The 20,956-nt window shown below is 38.4% G+C and overlaps 1 long non-coding RNA gene across 1 annotated transcript in view; it reads left to right on the plus strand.

Moving 5' to 3' along the window:
* Nucleotides 1–4,305: 4,305 nt before the first annotated feature.
* The window catches only part of LOC105529207, a 175,917-nt gene continuing 159,266 nt past the window's right edge, over nt 4,306–20,956 (plus strand). Inside the window, exons 1-2 of the long non-coding RNA XR_001004474.1 lie at nt 4,306–4,399; nt 4,901–4,997. This is a non-coding gene — a long non-coding RNA (uncharacterized LOC105529207). The remainder of the gene's footprint in view (nt 4,400–4,900; nt 4,998–20,956) is intronic.

The following is a 20,956-nucleotide window of genomic DNA, read 5'->3' on the forward strand; positions in this document are numbered from 1 at the left end:
TGTTGGTTTCAGTCTCATCTTTCTTACTCCTTCAGTTTATGTTCAGATTTTTTTTCTAAGTATTCCATTAACTAGTCAAGAAAATAGCAGACATTTATCCCTGTGACCAGGAACCTTCTCTGATCATCTGAGCAATAGCCCTCTGTTGGTTACCCAATTCTCCTGATTTTGCTGGAATAAAGGGAATTAGAACAATAGTCCCAAAATTAGAAGTTAAAGGAGTAGCCTAGAGCCATGAATATTTTTGTGTATGTGGAAAGGGCTAAGGTGGATAGGGAGAAAATGGGTTATTGGGAGCTGGGCAGCCATAAGCTACCTCTCTATCTTTCCTCATTAGTGTGAAGGCAAAATAGGAGACCACCTCCTCACTCCCCAAAGCTTTCATAATATCCCTCTTGGGATCTCCTTTTTCTTTTCTGGACTATCTTGGATGTTCATTTAGCGTGCGTCTACTTATGTACAAATGTTAAGAAGGAGAAGGCCATATGGATTCAATTATCACAAGCTTCCCCATCTCGTAGAAATAAACAGGAAAGACATAACTTTAAAAACCTTTTTGTTGTTGACTCTCTGTGCCTTACCCAGATATCTGGATATTTGAAAGTGAAATGAATATGTGTTGAGTAGGAAGAGATTACCACAGTTTAGATAAGTCTATGTTAAAAGTGTATAGAAACATAATTTGTTAACCAAATGAGCTCTTCATTATAAAGTTAAGCAGTAGTTGCCTGGGGCCGGATTTCTGGCCAATTGCATCTCCTGGAAAGAAAAAAAAAATTGAAAATTTATACCAGCTCTACAAAGGGAATAGTAAAAAACAAGTGAGCAGAGACTATTAGCAACATGATCTAACTTCTAGAAGGAGACAAAGGTTTGCTGCCCCCTGAGAGGAAGAAGATCTTATATGAGTTAAGAGTACAATGGGCCAAGCGTGGTGGCTCATGCCTGTAATCCCAGCACTTTGGGAAGCCGAGGCAGGTGGATCACGATGTCAGGAGTTCAAGACCAGCCTGGCCAAGATGGTGAAACCCTGTCTCTACTAAAAATACAAAAATTAGCCGGATGCAGTGGCAGGTACCTATAATCCCAGCTACTCAGGAGACTGAGGCAGGAGAATTGCTTGAATCAGGGTGGCAGAGGTTGCAGTGAGCCAAGATCATGCCACTGCACTCCAGTCCAGCCTGGACGACAGAGTGAGACTCCGTCTCAAAAAAAAAAAAAAAAAAAAAAAAAAAAAAAAAAAAAGTACAATACTCCTAGTATTGCCTAATGCAAGTTACCAAGCTAGCGTGTAGATGCTGTAGATGGAGTGAAGACATTTCTCCTTGCCTACAATGTCCAATTATGGATATTTTCTCTTCTTTCTCTCCCATGTGTCTGTAGATGGACCCGGGATAATCTCCCAATTGTGAAAGCCTCTTTCTTCAGATAACACTGTCCTCTGCCACCTCTTGGAAGGTCTACACAGGAGATCCTAGGCTGCTTCATGTGTGTTATGTTTGGCCCTCACTGTGTCAGCTTGCATAGAATATTTTTAAATTTTGAGTTAGCTGTTACTATTTAAAATTCAAGAGATTTAATATAAAATTCAAGATGCCTGATAACGCTAGTAATCCGGGACTGAATTCCCACATGGTGACTTTTGGCTTAAGCTAAATAACCCCTGCTGCCTTTAAAGGAGGCAAGAGCTCTACAATACTCTAGTATCTCTACTCCCTGTTGCCTTGTTAACACTGAGACTGGGCATTTAATTTCAGATTTGCCTTGATGTTTTCCTTGGACTTAAGAAGCAAGTGGCATATTTCCAACTCCCAGCCTGTTTTACTTATTCATTTTTCCTGCCGTGCTCCCTTTAAAGATTGGAATTTGTAACCTCTAACTAGCAGAACCAAGTTTTAGCCAAAGCATCAAAGTTAGAAAGGGACTTTCTTGGACTTATTTTTTGTGTCCTAGTAGGTTAAGATTCAGGTATCATCTTAGAAGTGAGAAATCTAGGAGTCTCCTTAGCCTGCTTCAGCCTTGGCAGAAGGAATCTGAAAATGCCCAGTGTGTCAAGTCAGGGATGGGTCTGGACTGAAGACCCAGCTAGTGTGCATTTAACAAAGAAATTGAACATGGGTTATCTGATTTGTTAGGCTTTGGTCACATGTAACAAAAAGAAACATATCCAAAATGCTCTAACCAAAAAGAATGCATTGGCTAAACAATCAAAAACTGCAGGAATCAGTCTGGCTTTAGGTGTAGCTAGATCAAGGTTACAGATGACACCACCAGCCTGAGAGATTTCTGTCTTTCCATCTTTTGGCTCTGCTTCTTCTGACTTCACTCTCAGATGGCCACCCTACCTCATGGTCACAGATGGCTGCTATCATGCCCAGGGGCACATCGTCATCCAGTAGGAGAGAGGACTTACCTTTGTCCTAGCATTCTAGCAAAAGCCTACTTGCATTACATCATCTTTGCTAGGGACAGAGTGAACCCAGTCTCTGTGACCAGGGAAATGACAACAAGACACCAGTGACAGGTGAGATGCTCTGCCAAAAGCAAAAATGGTTGGAGCCAGAAGAATAATTCCCCCAGATGGAAATCAAGATATAGTTACCAGGAGAGGAGTGAATGGATCATGGATAGCATCCATAGCTGGGTTCAACTGCACCTAGACAGCTTCTTAAAAGGCAAACTCTTCAACTGCGGCCCTGCCCAGATATTCTGATTCATTAGATGTGGAGCTGAGCCCAGGAGTCTTCTTATTTAACAAGATCCCCAGGGATTCTGAGGCAAGAAGTCATTAATTCAAACTTTGTGAAACACTTTGAGACTGCAGTGTCTTATTACAACTAACAATAAATTTATAATTATATGCCAGGAACTGTATTGTGTTTTATAGGCATTATTACAAATAATCCTTAAACAACTCTGTGAAGCGGATACCATTATTATGTCCATTTTTGGGCAAAAATGTGAAGCTTAAAAAGTTTAATAATTTGCTCAATGACACATAGATAGCAAAGGGCTGAGCCAGAACTCAAACCCAGTGTTGTTCGTACCCTACTATAATGCCAACATTCCTTCGGATTTCACATAAAAATTAAATGAATGAGATAAAAGTGTCAAGACTGTGTGTGCCCTCAGTAAATATCAGTTTGTTTCTTTTTTAATCTGTGCATTAAATCATAAAAGATCAAGTAACAATTTCTTTTTCTAGCATTTTATTGCTGTGGCTGATCCATTGAGAACTTTCACTATGGGCTCCCTCATTACCTTCGCAACAGATACTATCCAATGCTGGAAAACTGTATTCTTCAGAATGTTTGTGATGCCCATGGCTGCTGATATTTTCATTTGATGGTGGTGCTCAGGTATTGGAAAGATGGGAACAGAAAATACATTTGTTACATGATCATTATGTGGTAGGCATATTTTAGAAAATATTTTGCCAAGTTTTAACAACAATGCTACATTGTGTAGATGAAGAAGTTATTTTCCCAAGGCCACTCTGCCCAGAAACGTAGAGAGTAGAGGATCAGAATTTGAGCTTCTACTATGCCCCAGTGACTCCACAACTTGTGTGCTTTTCTGGATATGTCATTTCCTTGTAAAAGTATAGCCCCCATCATAGATATAAATTGGTGCTGACTCTGCTTGAGTGAACTTTATTAGTGAAAACCTCAGTATATTTGGCATATTAAATGCTCAAAACTGAAGCAGAAGAAATCATCAAATGTGAAGAAGGAGCACTGGCAATTTTACTGATGAGCCCTACAATACTGGAACAGTGTTGATTATAACAATGATAAACACATCTTCTTTTAAATATAATTCTAGTTGACCTTTTTCTTACTCTAGGCTAGAAATCAGAAGTTCAAACTAGTCAAATGCTAATGCAATAAGTTATCGAATAAGTAGGACATCACAGGTTTTGAATGCATATCAGATTTTTCTCTTTTTCCTGAGATAAAAAGAATCATCTGAAATCGTCTGCTGGGTGAGAGCAAGTTCTTATTAGAGGAATGTAATACATTTATGATGAAGATAGGGGTTTTGCAAAGTTGCCTTTCTCATTTGCTTTGCATTCAATTCCTTCAGAAGAATGGGAGAAATTCAGTTGAATAGGAAAGATATCACTGAAGTTCCAGAACTCGATCAATTATCTAACAATATTAAGAAACTGAATATATTTTCTTATGCAATCCATTTTATCTTTCCAGGTCAGTTAACATTGTTCCTTCTGAGGCATAGATGGAAATTTTTTGAGTTTTTCCAAAACTTTCCAGAGCTCAGATATCCTATATTTTCTTTCCAGTAGTCATCAATGTTCTGAAAATGGCAGTAATTTTTATTCAACCTGTATAAGCCACTTTCACCATGCACCTGGAAGCAACATCCACATCTTTTTCAGGTAATAGCTTTCAAATATTCATTCATAAATATTGCGATTGTTAAGAAATACTAAGTAACTAGAAGTGAGTTACATATTCTCAAAATGGCTAGAAATTCACTCCAAAATTCTGCAAAATTGTTTGAGGATAGTACAGATAACATTGATGCTATTCTCCTTCCTCATGGCCCAAGCTCAGACATTGAGAAGTAGATAACCAAAATGAAACAAAACACTTACGTTCCCCAAATTTTTCTAAAAGACACTCTTTAAACTAAAAAGAATTTTTTTCCCTCTGGAATTGGAATTATAAATGGCAATTACAATCCCAGATTAGCCCACAGAAGCCTAACCATCAATACCAAGTGTGTGAATGCTGGCAGCTGGCAGAAGGGAAGGAGACAGGAAATTATCCCTTCTGAGGCAAAAAGCTGGCTTTATATAAAGTTGTTATTTAGGCAAAGATTTTCTTTCGTACCACTATTCTTTTTTTTCTCCTCAACTCATCAACCACATTCCTAGTTTTCCTCTGTCCACTATGAAGGACTCTGACCACATTCTGACTCTGATGATCCTGCCCAGAATTGACCTGAACCCCAATAATTCACCTTTCTCTCAGGTAATCTTTTCAAATCCAAGTAATCTTAAAAGGTCCAATTCATACAGCTGTTTTTCTAGAATTTCTTTTTTTACTCAACCCTTAGCTCCAACTCTTGTCTTTCTCTAAATAGCTACAGTGAGTACTATTTCAATAAGCTATTTAGTATGTAAACATATCCTAGCATTATTGTTACAGGAAAGGGGTCCCAATTCAGACCCCAAGAGAGGGTTCTTAAACCACAGGCAAGAAAGAATTCAGGGCGAGTCTATAAAGTAAAGTGAAAGCAAATTTATTAGGAAAGTAAAGGAATAGAAGAATGGCTACTCCATAGACAGAGCAGACCTGAGAGCTGCTGGTTGCCCATTTTTATGGTTATTTCTTGATGATATGCTAAATAAGTGGTAGATTATTCATGCCTCACCTTTTTAGACCATATAGGAGAAGTTCCTGACATTGCCATGGCATTTGTAAACTGTCATGTTTCTGGTGGGAGTGTAGCATGGAGGACGACCGAAGGTCTCTCTTGCCACCATCTTGGTTTTGGTGGATTTTAGTTTGCTTCTTTCCTGCCACCTGTTTTATCAGCAAGGTCTTTATGACCTGTATCTTGTGCCAACCTCCAATCTCATCCTGTGACTTAGAATGCCTTAACCATCTGGGAATGCAGCCCAGTAGGTCTCAGCCCCTGTTCAAGATGGAGTTGCTGTGATTCAAATGCCTCTGACATTATGACACTGTTTACTGACTTGAATCATTAGTTAAACATGTATTGTATCATGTATTGTATATAGGTTTTATGTCTGTATATATTATCTCCTCCACCATTATAAATTGTACAGCAAAGGATAAACCTTGCCAAAGAGAGGTCTGGTCTTGGCAGTTGGCTCCTGGGAGGCAACCTCTAAGCCTATGGAGTGTCCTGCCTGATTAGAACATCTTCGTTTACTTGGGGTCTGCGGCCATAGGGACCTCAGACTACAAGGTGTCAGATTGACCTCTGGAAGTGCTGAAAACTAAGATTAGCCATATAAGTAGTGGCTGGGTGACTGGATTACAATAAAAACTCCAGACTCCAAGGCTCAAATGAGCTTCCCAGTGGGCAATGTTCCATGTGTATTTTCACATATTGTTCCTGGAGAAATAGGTACTGCACACATGGCTTCACTGGGAGAGGATAACTGGAAGCCCTGTGCCTTAAGGTCTCTGAGCCCTGCCTTGTGTGCCTCTTTCCTCTGCTGATTTTAATCTGTATCTTTTCACTGTAATAAACTGTAACCATGTGTGTAACAGCTTTCTGAGATCTGTGAGTCCCTTTAGAGAATTATCTAACCTAAGGGTAGTCTTGGATCCCTGATCTCACAGTACGTGTGAGAAGTAAAGGTGGTCTTGGGGACTCCTGAGCTCTGCATACTAATAAAGGGAAGGGACTGTACTAAGTCATACTTGTACATATACATAGTCAAAATGCCTAACACAGAGTTTAGGACACATTGTTGAATAATGATTTAATTACATTAACAACTTACTGTTCATTCTTGTCCTTGAACTACACTTCCATAGCACTTTACTTAAAGATAACTCCTTATGTCTAAGGCAGTAAAGAGTGAAAAAGAAAAATAATCTGAGTAAATATGCTGAGTGTTAAGGAATTCTACAGTACCTGGTGATAACAATGACCACTTACTGAGAACATATAAAGCACCAAGTATGGTGTTAGTCTTTTACTTGCAATAACTCTTCATTCTCATGGCAACCATTTGAAGCATCATTGTTAAATTTGCCTATTTTACAGATGAGAAAACTGATACACAATTTTTAACGAAGATGCATATTTAATCATTAATATCAACTTTTAAAAATCCACATACCCTTTATCTGTTTATAGCCACCACTCCATTTCCCCGTGCTGCTTCACAGCAAACTTCACTGCAAAATCCCTCCCACAGGTTGACTACATCCTTGTCTCCCCTTCCTCATTTCCAACTAACTCCTTCACCTACTGCAGCGACTTATCTCTACCTTTCCATCAAAATGGTACTCATCAAGGTCTACAAATATTTTCATGTGGTCAAATCCAGCAAACATGTCTTAGTTTTTCATGCTACTCATCCTCACAGTTTATCGTGTACTCCTCCTTTAAATATTTTTTTTTTCTTTTGGCTTCTGATTTTTCTGTTACTTACTGAACTTAATTAGTCTTTGATGACACCTTTTCCTCCATCTAAACTCACGGTTAAATGTTGGCCTGACCAAGGCTTCCTTTGGGCCTCTTTGCTCTTCTGTGTATACTGTATCCTTAGGTAATCTCATTGCCTTGACTTACAAACATCCATACAGTGATGATGCTCAAATTTTCAGTAAAAATCCAGACATCTTCCCTGTGCTTCAGGCTCAAAAATCTATGTTTCCTCACTTATTCCTCTTATCAACATCACTGTGTAGAGGAGAATATGGAAATAGGAAAGGCAGAAGCTCACGCTCTTGGTGCCTCTGTGACATGATGTGGCATCAAGGGAATCTTCACCCTTCTTACTCCAGTCATGACCCAGGATATTTGTGTTCAACTGGAGTGGGTAAGAAAATTGTAAGTCAACATAATTGTTTTTTATAAGGAGTTCTTAGTGCTTGACTCATATATGTACATACATTATATAGTGGCATTTTATGTGATATTTTATACTTTTAAAATATTTAGATCCAATTCAGCTTTCTAAAAATTGGTGTGACTATTAAACAAAGTCATAGTTTTTATCACAATCTTAGCATGAAATCCAATTCCCTTTTAGTAGTCTACAATGTTACCAAGTACTGCTTTTCCCCGCCAGCCCCCACCCACCACTGGCCTTCTTTCTACTTCTTATTTGTTATTTCCTACTCAGAATATTGGTACTTGCTTTTTTCCCTCTGACTGGAATACATTTTTTCCCTCATCTAGCATGGCTGACTCCTTCTCAATCTTGAGGTCTCAACTCAAACGTCATCCCCTCATGAAGGCTTTCCCTGACCCCTGTTTCCACTCAAATAGGAGCCCTTAATTACCCTATATTACATGACTATGCTTACTCCCTTTACAGAACCTACCACAATAGATAATATTTTTCATTGTCTTCCCACATCTCAACATGAGCTCAAGGAGAATAGGTTCCTTGTCTGCCTTGCTCACTGCTGTACTGCAGCACCTACAATAGTGTCTGACCCCCAATAATTAATTTGTTCCATGGATTTGTTTTACTAGGCCCCTATGCCAGGATTTGAACTTGAGTTGAATGTGACCCCAGAATTTAAGCTCTTAAATACCCCGCTTGGCTAACATTTCATCTAAAGCAAGCGACAGAAGATAGTGAGGAGATGACAACAGTTGCATCAGTCAGGGAAGATTTCCTGGAGAAGATGTGAAAGATTTGGATACAGGTAGAAACTTAAGGAAGAATATTTTAGGCCAAGTGAACACACAGAACTAGAAACTAGAAATAAGCTGGATTTATGAGGTAGATGACTAGAAAATCTTAATTATAACGTTAATTGTTATTATAATGGAATTAATATTGAACAGTCGCAACATAGCCTTTTGGTGGAAAAATTTAATTCAATCCTATTTTCTCCCAGTTTCCATGCCAAATTTAAGTTACTTTGGGAGCTGATGAGTTCACATGTACATTTATACATATAAATGGCAAAGCTGCAACCTTCAAACTCAGGGTCAGCATCTGTTATAGGAGATGAGATAAGGGCTGCTGGTTGCAACCCACTAATGCCTGAAAGTTGTTTAAAACCCAAAATCCAGAAACTGGGCATCCTCCTCTCTATTTATTTTGCTTTGAGCTATGTCAGAATATTCAGCATGGCTGATGCTAGTGGAAAGAGCGATGGAACTGGGTGAGGGAAGGAGGTGGCAGAGAAAAGGTTGTACAAACAAAATATTTTCACTTTGCAAATAAAGAGACTTAAGCATTCTCCAAAATGTTACCGCTTCTATATTTTTCATCTTGTTTCCTAGAACATGTCACTTCATTTTGAAGTCTAGTGTTGTTAAATAGGAAAGCCTAATTGATATATAGAAAGAAGTATTAGTCACCTCACCCAAATGCCTGGGAAAATATCCTTAGCTATACAACTCATGACTCACAGATGAAGCTGAGGGCCAACATAAACTAAAACTCTTACTCAGGGATAATGAAGCATGAAATGGCACTTTAGAATTCAAATTACATTGAGAGAAAATGCCTTTCCAAAGTACAAAAAAAAAAAAGGGTTGAAATGTTGAGTCAAACTATATACGGTACATTTTCACAGGTTACTAGACAATATATATTATGCTGTGTAGAGAGGTTATTTTTCTTCCAAATTAAATGTCTTTGCTTTTCTCAAATGTTACAATATTTTCTAATAGTTTTTTATGAAAACAATTGAATGATAGGTTTGAATTAAAATCATTTTTTCAAAAAAAAATGCATCTGGGCCTGGAATTTTAGTACATCATTTAGTTATTGTTGTCCAATTCAAATATATGTTCCTTGAGCTACCCTCATAAAATATTTTAGACCTTTCTGCTTCTTGGTATGTCATGTGTATGTAGGTCCTTTGAATTTATTTATTTACTTTCCAACCAATAACCTAAAAACTTCAACTATTCCACAACTTTCTCCAAATATTAAAGAAATATGGGCCAGGTGTGATAGCTCACGCCTGTAATCCCAGCACTCTGAGAGGCCGAAGAGGGCAGATCACGAGGTCAGGAGATCAAGACCATCCTGGCCAACATGGTGAAACCGCTTCTCTACTAAAAATACAAAAATTAGCTGGGCGTGGTGGTGCATGCCTGTAATCCCACCTACTTGGGAGGCTGAGGCAGGAGAATCGCTTGAACCAGGGAGTCAAAGGTTGCAGTGAGCCGAGATTGCACCAACACACTCCAGCCTGGCAACAGCGTGAGACTCCATCTCAAAAAAAAAAGAAAAAAATATGTTAATGTCTATTAAGTAAATAATTTATACATACAAAGCCCAAAGGAACTATTCATGGCTGTCTGCTTTTAAGTGTTATTCAAGAAAGAAAGAAGAAAAATATGTTTATTCAAATATTTTATTTAACTCTTAGATACATCATGTTATATCTACAAACTAATTTCATTCTTATTCTTCTTGATTTTGCTGTTATAATTATATTAAAATGCATGTATTCATTCATGATATTTGCAAATTTTTTTAATTGCATGAAAATAATACATTTGTGTAGTGGGATGCAAAAAATTAACAGTGATTTTATTTTTTTTCCTAAATAACAGGAAATGTTTCCAATTATTTTTTAAAGCAGGACATTTGGTAAAGATAATGTTGCTATAGCAACTTTAGAACAAGGCTTAATTTGGGCCACAGTGAGTGCACCCACTTGTTTTAAATTCATCATTCAGTCTAATCTAGCATTTACATGTAGAGCTTCATTTACAAACAACTGCAGCAGGAGAGCCTATGTGGAAAGTGCTTTAGGGATACTGTGCCTCAAATTTCCACTTGCATTCGTGGCATTTATTAAGAGCCTATATCCCAGTACCAAATGTTCTAATGTTGATTAAGAAAAAAATAAAACCTTACTTCAATTTTACTCAATATTCAGAGTTGTGAAAATCAATTTGCTCTTAACAGGTCTGCGAAAATATTTTGACACTAAAATACTCCTTACTTTCTAGTTTTAATCCTTACAAAATGTTAGACTGGAAACATTTATTGCATTTGTCTGAGAAAAGATAGTTTAGCTTAGTCTGCATTAGCTTATTTCCACCCAAAGAATACTGTGTACCTGTAAGACTCTTACCAGTATTGTGTCACTTAACAATGGGAATACATTTTGAGAAGTGCATTTTTGGGTGATTTCATCATTGTGCAAACATCATAGAGTGTACTTACACAAACCTGGATGGTACAGCCTACTACACCTAAGCTATAATATTATAGAGTCACCATCGTATATGTAGTGTGTCATTGACAGGAATGTCATTATATGATGCATGACTGTGCATATTTAGGATTAAGATGATTTGAAATGAGGATACATGGAATTTCCCAATTGCTATGGTTTTGTGTCCCCTCCAAAATTCATGTTGAAAGTGGACCCCCATTGTAATGGTATTAAGAGGCAGAGCCTTCGGGGGATGTGATTGTATTATGAGGACTCCAGTCTCATGCATGGAATTAGCACCCTATGAAAGGGCTTAGGTTGAATGGAACACCCTGTTGGTCTTCTGTCCCTTCTGCCACCTAAGGACACAGTGTTCCTCAACTCCAGAGAATGCAACAACAAGGTGTCAACTTGAAAGCAGAGAGAAAGTGAGAAAGCAGAGAGAAAAAGAGAAAGCAGAGAGCAGCCCTCAACAGACACCAATCCTACCAGCACCTTGATCTTGGACTTCTCAGCCTTCAGAACCATGAGAAATAAATTTCTCCACTTTATAAATTACCCACTCTCAGGTATTCTGTTACAGCAGCACAAATGGACTAAGATAGAAATCAGTACCAGAGAATAGGGGTGTTGCTATAACAAGTATCTAAAAATGTGCAAGCAGCTTTGAAACTGGCTAACTGGTAGAGACTGGAAGGGTTTGGTGGTGCATGCTAGAAAAAGTCTAGATTGCCACGAACAGAGCATTAAGCGCAATTCCAGTGAAGGCTCAGGAAAGGAGATCTTTAGAGAACATGTCAGTCTTAGAGATTATCTCCATGGCTATGAACTGAATGTCCATAGAAATATGGACAGTAAAGGCCATTCTGAGGCATTCTTAGACATAAATGAGGAATATCTTACTGGAAACTGGAGGAAAAGCCATCCTCATTACAAAGTGATAAAGAACTTTGTTACATGTGTCTGTGTCTTATTCCTTTTTACAAAAAGAATTTAAGAGAAATGAACTAGGATATTTAAAGGAAGAAATCTCTAAGAAAAGAGTTTAGGGTGATGCGTGGCTTCTCTTAACTACTTATAGTAAAATTTGGGAGGAGAGAAATGAGTTAAAGCCAGAATTTATATCAAAAGAGAAGAATAACATAAAGATTTGGAAAATTCTCAGCCAGACCAGATTGTACAGAATGCAAAGTTGTGTTCAAGAGAGAACACCAAGGGTGTGCCAGGAAATTTTGTAAAGGAGATTAGATGATATGCATCCAGACAAAGAAAAAATGACCCCAAAGGCATTTCATAGGTCTTTGAAGCTGCCACTTCCATTACAGGGCCAGAGTGCCAGGGCCTTTTAGGGCAGAATGGTTTCCAGAGAGGGACCCAGGCTACCTGTGGAATCTTCAGGCTTGCTCCCCACTGCCACCTCAAGGTTCCACTCCCTGCATTCCAGTGCAGTACTCCTTGGCCACCCTAGCTATGGTTCAAGCAGATGCAGATGTGACTCAGGCTGCTACGTCAGAAGGTACAAGCTACAAGCTTTGGCAGTGTCCACATGGTGCAACCTCTGCAGGCAAGCAGACTGCATGAGCTGTGGAGTCACGGCTACCACCACCTAGATTTCAAAGGATGCCTCAGAGAGGCTCAGGGCCTGAGCAGGGAACTGCTGCAGGGTTGGGGCTGCCACAGAGACTTTCCAGTGCAGCAACACCTAGTGGAGCTGTGGGAGCAAGCTGTTCTTGAGACCCCCTAACTATAGAGCTACCCGTGTACAGTGCCAGCCTGGGAAAGCTGCAGGCATGGAGCTTCAATGTGTGAGAGCTGAAGTTGGGGCTACACCCAGCAAATCAATGTGGGTGAAGCTGCCTGAGACCCTGGGGGCCCATCCTCTGTTTCAGTGTTTCTGGAAGATAGGACATGGAGTCAAAGAAGATTACTCTCAAGCCTTAGGATTGAATGTTGTTTGAATGGTTGGGTTTTAGATTTACTTGGAACCTGTTACTCCTTTCTTCTTTCCTATTGCTCCCTTTTGGAATGGAATTATCTATTGTAGGCCTGTCCCACCATTGTATTTTGGAAATACATAACTTGTTTCATCTTACACATTCACAGCTGGAGAGAAATTTGCCTCAGAATGAATTTTACCTTGAGTCCCACCCATACCTGATTTAGATGAGACTCTGGACCATAGACTTTTAAGTTGGAACTGGAATGAGTTAAGACTCTGGGGGTTTTGGGGATGGAATGAATGTATTTTGCATGTAAGAAGGACATAAATTTGGGGGCAGGAGGTAAGGAATGCTATGGTTTGAATGTGTCCCCTCTAAAATTCATGTTGAAACTTAATTCTCATTGTGATAGTATTAAGTAGTGGATCTTTTGGGGAAAATGATTAAATCATGAAATCTCTACTCTCATGAATGAATCACTGTCTTTTTAAAGGACCTGACGAACTGGCTTAGGCCTTTTTTGCTTTTCCTCTCTTCCACCATATGAGGACACAGCATTATCACTTTTTGCCCTTCTATCCCTCCCACCATGTGAGGACACCTTAATGGTGCCATCAATGAAAAACAAGCCCTCGCCAAACACGGAACCTGCCAGTGACTTGATCTTGGACTTCTCAACCTCCAGACCTGTAAGAAATACACTTCTATTAGTTATAAATTTCCCAGTCTAAGGTATTTTGTCACAGTAGCACAAATGGACTAAGATGCCAGTTATACAAAAGCGTGCAAAATGTGCTCTGGTTTTCAGGTTTCACTCTCATAAAGGCTGAACTCTTTAACCACTGGAGGAGAGATTCAATCTGCTACTATTGATGTATTGCCTTTGAGGCAGCAAATATCTTCACACATTATTTTACCTCTGCCTAAAATTTGCACCCTGCCCCTCTTATTAAGATTTAACACAAATGTTAGGTCTTCTAACAAGTCTTCCCTGAACTGCAGTTCTCTTTCTCAAGAGAACCGGACCTAGACTGGACTCTGCTATTTCAAATACTTATTTGCATATCTGCCTCACAACTAAACAGACACTTCCTAAGGAGTACTTTCTTCAACTTGGAGTTTCCTTCTCCAAAAACCTAAGCAGCACCTGGTAAGTAGCAGGTGCTACATATAAATTTAAAAACAAAACATGTGTTTCAATTAATCAAGACATAGCTATTGAAGAGCTACCATGAACCATAATAAATGTTATGAACTTACCATTTGTATTTGGGCCATTAAAGTGTATATATCTATTATCTCTTGAAGTGACACTTAAGCATATAAGAGTACAAAGCAATAAATGTCATCTGTAAAATGACTAAAACCAACAAGAAGAATAATAAGCTATATAAGAATTTAAGAGATGGTCTGCTGGGGAGAGCAGAGGCTGTTTCAAGGAAATAAGAAGATTTTAGCTAAACTGTAAGTATAATTAGGAATTGAGGAGTTGAGGAGTTAGCCAAAGGGTGTGGAAAGAGTTTTCAGAGAACAACAAAAGCAAAGAGCAGTGGAAGCAAGATCATTGATTCCGGGACAATCAGTACACAAATGTGGCTGGGTCTAAAGCTCCCTCAAGGAGAGGGGATTCCTTATATTCCAGAAGAGTGGTTAAGACCAAGCACCTTTAAAAAATGCTGTGGAAATTATGAAAATGTTTTAAATTATGCACCACGAGGTTCTGGTGTACAGACCTAGAATTGGTTTAATATTTACTATTAGCTATTACTTTCCCCTCAGAACATTTTTAAAAACAACAATAAATAAAAGAGTTATAACAAAGTAAAATATGAAATGACAATCTCTTTCTCAAATCCACTATTTTCCCTCATAAGACTATATTTAATAAACATTTCAGACAATACAGAAATGTAATAAAACAGTATTTTTAAGGAAAAAGTAAATTTAGTTGACATCTCATTTGCCCTGAACTACTAGCTCCAGACTTTTAATCTCATTTTTAAAATATTTTCATTGATATGATAAAAATACTTAAAACACATACACACACAAATTACTATTTATAGAAAGGTGAATTGAGCTATTGACAGAGATTTGAAGATCATCCTCATGGTTCAAGAAAATTACAGAGAGAGGCTCTCAAATTTTATATTATTAATATACAAGTGTGATATCCAAGAAAACACATTTTCTAGAATAAAAAGAATAGGCTATTGATATATTTGATCTAAAGTAGTCATTATGAATACTTCACAGCACATTTTAGGAAACAGATAAAGTTCAAAAGAAATCATTAAGAGAAAAAAGTGTGGGAGGCTGTAAATCTAATTTAATGAGAGGTCGAGACATGCAACTTCACATAAAAGACTAATTCTGGGGAGAAACATTAAACAAACATTATGTGGGAGTCAACTACTACAGTGAATGAAGACGGGATTTAGAGAACGGTAAGGAACACAGGTGGAGATTTGATAAATGGAATAAATATAAAACCCTAATATTTAACCATTAAATGAGTGATCTGAGAGGCTGAAACACACTATGACGGGTATGAAATAGCATAAAAAGCCATATACCAAACTAACAAAATATTATGATTCATTGTCAAAAATTGCCAGTCTTGTAGGTAGGAATAAGAAAAATGAAAGGAAGGGAACCTGGCTTTAATAACATGATATTAAACCACCTGTTAGGAGTGAAGGCAATAGAAAATGGAAAGAATAATTTTATTCTCTTGCCTCCCAAGAGCATTGAGGATTAATAAGAAGATAATACATACTTACTCGATACAAAAGGAAGGTGATGAAGCTTCAATGGGACAATATTTTTATTAATTAAAATACTTGTTTTTTCTGAACATGAAAAACTCTAAGCTTGAAATTTTCCATACTAGAGCTCTAGCAAAACAGTGTTGCTGCTATTTCAGGGACTGATATAGTTTGGGTGTTTTTCCTCTTCAAATCTTACGTTGAAATTTAATCTCCAGTGTTGGAGGTGGGCCTGGTGGGAGGTATTTGGGTCACGGGGGTGGATCCCTCGTGAAAGGCTTGGTGCCATCCTTGTAGTAATGAGTGTACTATCTCTCTAATAGTTCCCATGAGCACTGATTTTTAAAAAGAGCCTGGCACCCTTTCCTCTCTCTCTTCCTTCGTCTCTTGCCATGGGATTCCTGCTCCCCTTCACCCTGCACCATGAGTGGACGCTCCCTGAAGCCCTCATCAGAAACAGATGCTAGCACCATGCTTCTTGTACACCCTGCAGAACCATAAGCCAAATAAACCTTTTTTCCTTATAAATAACCCAGCCTCAGGTATTCCTTTATAGCAATGCAAAAGTACTTAGACAGGGGCTTACCCTTCTGTTTTAAAAAAGTGATCACCGATCAGAATGCTCCCTTAACTCTAGTAGTTAGTATCCTTGTTTTCATTTCTTTTTAGCTCTCCAGACAATATATACCGCCCCATTCTTCTGAATACCGATTGTCTTACATCTCTTAGAGTCATTAATTCAAGCCCTACTCTCATCTATAATAGAGTGGCATATATAGAACATATAATAACAGTATGCGATGCATGAATTTATATACCATTTACCGTATTCTAAGCACTATACTAAACATGTTAAATGTTAGCATCTTACATGTGTTCAATACAATACTTTCTATGACTTTAATGTGCTTGTCCTATTTATCAATTTATTGCCACTCAGCTCCAAATCTATTCTTAATTCCTTGTTCTGCAAAATTAGAGCTGAACCATTTAAATATTTTTGTCTTTGCACAAAGGCACAAGGTTAAGCTTTGCTGGCAGACACTGTTTGTAGGGACAGTGAAGGAGGAAGGAGTGTTTCTCTCCTGGGTCTGGTGTGCTCCTCTGGTTGGGCACCTGCCCTGAAGGCGTCTTTTCCAGCTCTGCCTTCTAGGACACATAGCAGCTAGCAGCCCTGGTGGCCAAAAGTTTTCCCCAACACCCCATCAGATAACTTCATAGCCAAGTGTTACTGATAAAACATCTCCCTGTGGATAGCGTCCCTTGGCATCTTCTTGAGCCACCTTGCAGCAAGCTAATTCTACTAGCTTTTCCATGGGTGGTCTAGCTCAGCCCTAAGGAGATGGCTGTTCCTCATTAACTGCCACTGCTGCCTTCTGTAGCTCCCCTTACTGCTTACCAGCTAATCCTCTGTCACCCCCAGTCCTCTATAGAAGTTAATAATTCTTTATATTAAACTTACTTTGTTCAAATAACTGCGGGATTTCTGTCTCCTACTTGGAGCCTGACAGGCACAGTGCTTTTATGAGGTAGCAATTAGTAAGCCCATTTTACCCACAGAAAATAGGCGAAGAGAGTAACTTTCCCAATGTCATATGGCTAATAAACAAAATAATTGTGACTTGAACCTTGTTATTTTTTTTTTTAACTTCATAACTCAGTATTCAACCATTTATGACCAGGTATAATTAAAAACAGATACACCTTTATTCTCAGAAGTATCCCAGTTTGTTTGATACATTATATTATTATCCTGGTTATATTACACTATTTCTCATTTTGTTTAAACCCAGTAGTTTTCACAACTTTTTACTTCATACGACTGTAAGACTATAATCTGGATTTGTTACCTGAAAAAAACTGGGTTCATTCCGCTGGCAAGTGACAAATGGCTCCATAAGAAGGCAGGTTTTGATCAATAGACGTTTTGTTATTAGTCACAACTAAGGAGGATCCTGGAGTATTTTCCAAAACAGTGTCGCCTCAAGGGAAAATGATAGGTGGGTGTCAAGGGGTCATGGAGAGGGGTGAGGGTGTGTTGTTGCATGTAGAGGAGGGGTCCGGACGGTGCAGACTCGGTGAGCCACTACGCCAGCACGTAGGTCACAGGTTATGGTAATAGAGCTATAGCTCCTTCCAAGGTGGAGACTTTAGCATGATAATGAGTAAAGCTCGCACAGGTTCATTTGTAAGTTGCTGGGGTCTGTCAGGAACTGGTTCCAGCCAACTAGGTGACTACACTCCACACAGGGTTTAGGGGAAAAGAAGGCTGCAAGACAGGAGGCTGTAAAACAGATGGATTGTTCAAGTTGATTAAATTCTTATAGTCCCTGAAGACACCCCCACCACCCTCACCCCATCTCCTTATAATTTTACTATCAGCACTTCTGACACCAAATTTGTGGGGGTTTTCCTCACACCAACAATCAAGTCTGCAATTGTCTGGATACCAGTTGGACATCCTAATTTAATTCCTTCTTAACAAAATACCTGTAGTTAGCATCAGATCGCAGGAGTTAAGGGCTCAGTTCCACAAGACTGCCTTCACTTGAAAGTCAGCCACAAGTCTTGGGTGCTGAGGGTTCCCACACTTCTGTCCCACTTGCTTACAAAGACAGGGATTTCCATAACGCTCTCCTCAGTTTCAATAATTTGCAAGAATGGCTCATCGAACTCAGAGAAACAGTTGATTTACTATTGCTGGCTTATTATAATGAATACAATTTAGTAACAGCCAAATAAAAAAGATGCATAGGACAAGGTGTAGGAGAAAGAAGCCCAGAGTTTCCATGCCTTCTCTTGGCATGCCGCCTCCCAGCATTCCAGTTTACTCACCAAACCAACCACTCTCCGAACCTCAGAGTTTAGGGATTTTAATGGAAGTTTTATTTTGTAAGCATGAATGATTAAATCACTCACTTGCCATTGGTTATTGATTCAATCTCTGAAGGTCTGGGGGTGGGGCTGGAAATTCTAATCCTCTAACCATGCCTTGGTCGTTCTGGGGACCAGTCCCCCTCCTGAAGCTATCGAGGGACCAACAGTCATCTCCTTAACACACAAAAAATACTCATCATTCTGGAGATTCCAAGAGTCTTATAAACTCTTGCGTCAGGAACCGAGAGCTAAAACCAAATATTATGACAAAAGATACTCCTATCACTGAAGAAGCCGCAAGGGTTTTGGGAGCTCTGTGTCAGAAACTGAGGATGAAGACAATATACACATTTCTGATTATACTACAATATCATACCTTGTGCTGGAACTGGGAATGGAGCTCATGTGTGTGTCATGCTCTCTTGTCCAGTTCCTTTAACTCCCCTCTCTCACAGTCTGGGAAGCATATTCCAGGACAAGTGAGAGAGATGTTAATATGAAGATAACTTTGAATCAACTCTAATTTATTCTAAACACAATCTTCTACACATTTTTGTACTTTGTCTACCATCGTAATTAATGACTTGTGACATTTACAGTTGATTGTGACATATGTATTGATCAAACTGGTCATTCTAACCCATTCACAAAGAAAACAACCTCACTTGTAAGCTAAAGCTTCACAATTGCTTTACACAGGGAGTTGAGTCCAATCTCCCTCCTCCACTGCAAGACCCCATTGCAGTGATCCTTTTACCTATCACTATGGCCCCCACAAGATTAAAGTTTGCCTTACCATCTTTAAAAAAAAAGTCTCTACATAACATGCAATTTATTATATATAATATCATATAAAAATTATCAATATCCAATTTATTTTTAGTGTACAAAGTCATTGCTTTATTAATATACTTTAAAAGGTTTGATTTATTGCAAGAGTGACAAGTTGCACCTCAAGTCGTACAATTGCTTTGATGCTTTACCACTATCAAAACACCTTGAATATTAACTTTTCACATGTAAATAGCTCATGTAGCGTTTTCTAGATATCAAAGGCACACATACAGTGGTACATCTCACTGAGAATATCCTGTACTAAATGAAAAGTAAATTAAAAGTTAAAATTTAGAGACCTGCTTCAGGAAAGAAAAGAAAAATTGTTAGGGGTCTTGACTTTATGCCTTCAGATAAACTACTGATTTTTTTCCCCATTAGGCCAGCAATAAAGCTTCCTTATTAATACGCTGAGAGTTTCCAAAACTTTCCTAGGGTTTTATTATAAAATGCAGTTTATTCTACCTTTTCCATCTGATGACAAGGATTTAAGCAAGCAGTTATAGTTCTCTTCCACAAGGTTTTGAAACCAAAAGACCCACGAGAGCAATTGAATGTTCGGTAATTTGGGAATGAGACATTGTGGTACGGTAGAGGCACAATAACCAAATAACAAATACATTTGCTGAGTAGATAGATGCAAAATATTCCTTTACGCAAGCATTGTCTGCAGTTACCCAATATACTTACATCAATATTATACAACCTAAGCATCTAAAATGTGCAAGGCATTGATAATTTGAGACTCCCATTTGGAGTTAGGAATAGCATGTTGAGAATCCAACTTGGTTACCTTGAGGATTGTGTGGTCCACATGTTTGATTGGGAACAAAAAGACTTACACTAGGCCTTGATTCACTCAGCATCTATCTGAGGGCTAACAGCTGTGACCTGTCACTCTTCTGAGGTTTGCCATCCGCTTCTCCATGGAGCTTTAGTTTGCACAAGCCACAGCATCATCTTGTGACATACTAGTGGGCCCTGCCTCCCTTAAGATATTTAATATCTATCACAGAGGCACCAAGTGCCGGACAGCAAAAGAATACTAATGAGTGCTGTAAAAGCAGGTTTAGGAAAGATTAGAGAAATTGTTTGCAGAAGGCTTAAAGTGGATATTATCCTAACTGCTCACATGGGTCTCATTTGATTGCTTCCAGAAATAAGATATTATTCATATGATTATTTGATATCATTTGGCAATTTGGATTCTCTCCAGATATTGTAGACATTCCAAATGGTCCAGATATTCGCTACTCTTTTCTAGAATCACAAAACGGTTGGTAGGATTGGCTATTTCTTGAATGTTTATCAGGGTATCTCTAGTTCACAAGGTCTGGTTCTCAACTGAAATATGTATTTGGAAAATACTTTGCATGTTTCTCCTTAGTGAATATTTGTGCTGATTACAATATAAAGAGTCTACCTATATGATTATGAAACTACATTTTAGTAATATGTTTTCAAACAAGGGGTCATAATATGGCCTTAATAAGTATGTATGTAGTGAAAATATATGTTCCTTTTATATTTGTTTCTGCTAGAATGTTTGTTCATAGATATCTTTGCATATTTAGAGCCACAAATTGCAGTTAAAAAATTAAGAGAAAATTAGAAAGTCATGCTATAGATTGTATAGAAAATGATAAATTTAAAATCATACAAG

Source organism: Mandrillus leucophaeus, unplaced genomic scaffold (genome assembly GCF_000951045.1).
Source record: "Mandrillus leucophaeus isolate KB7577 unplaced genomic scaffold, Mleu.le_1.0 Scaffold754, whole genome shotgun sequence".
In the NCBI taxonomy this organism is placed as follows: Eukaryota; Metazoa; Chordata; class Mammalia; order Primates; family Cercopithecidae; genus Mandrillus; species Mandrillus leucophaeus.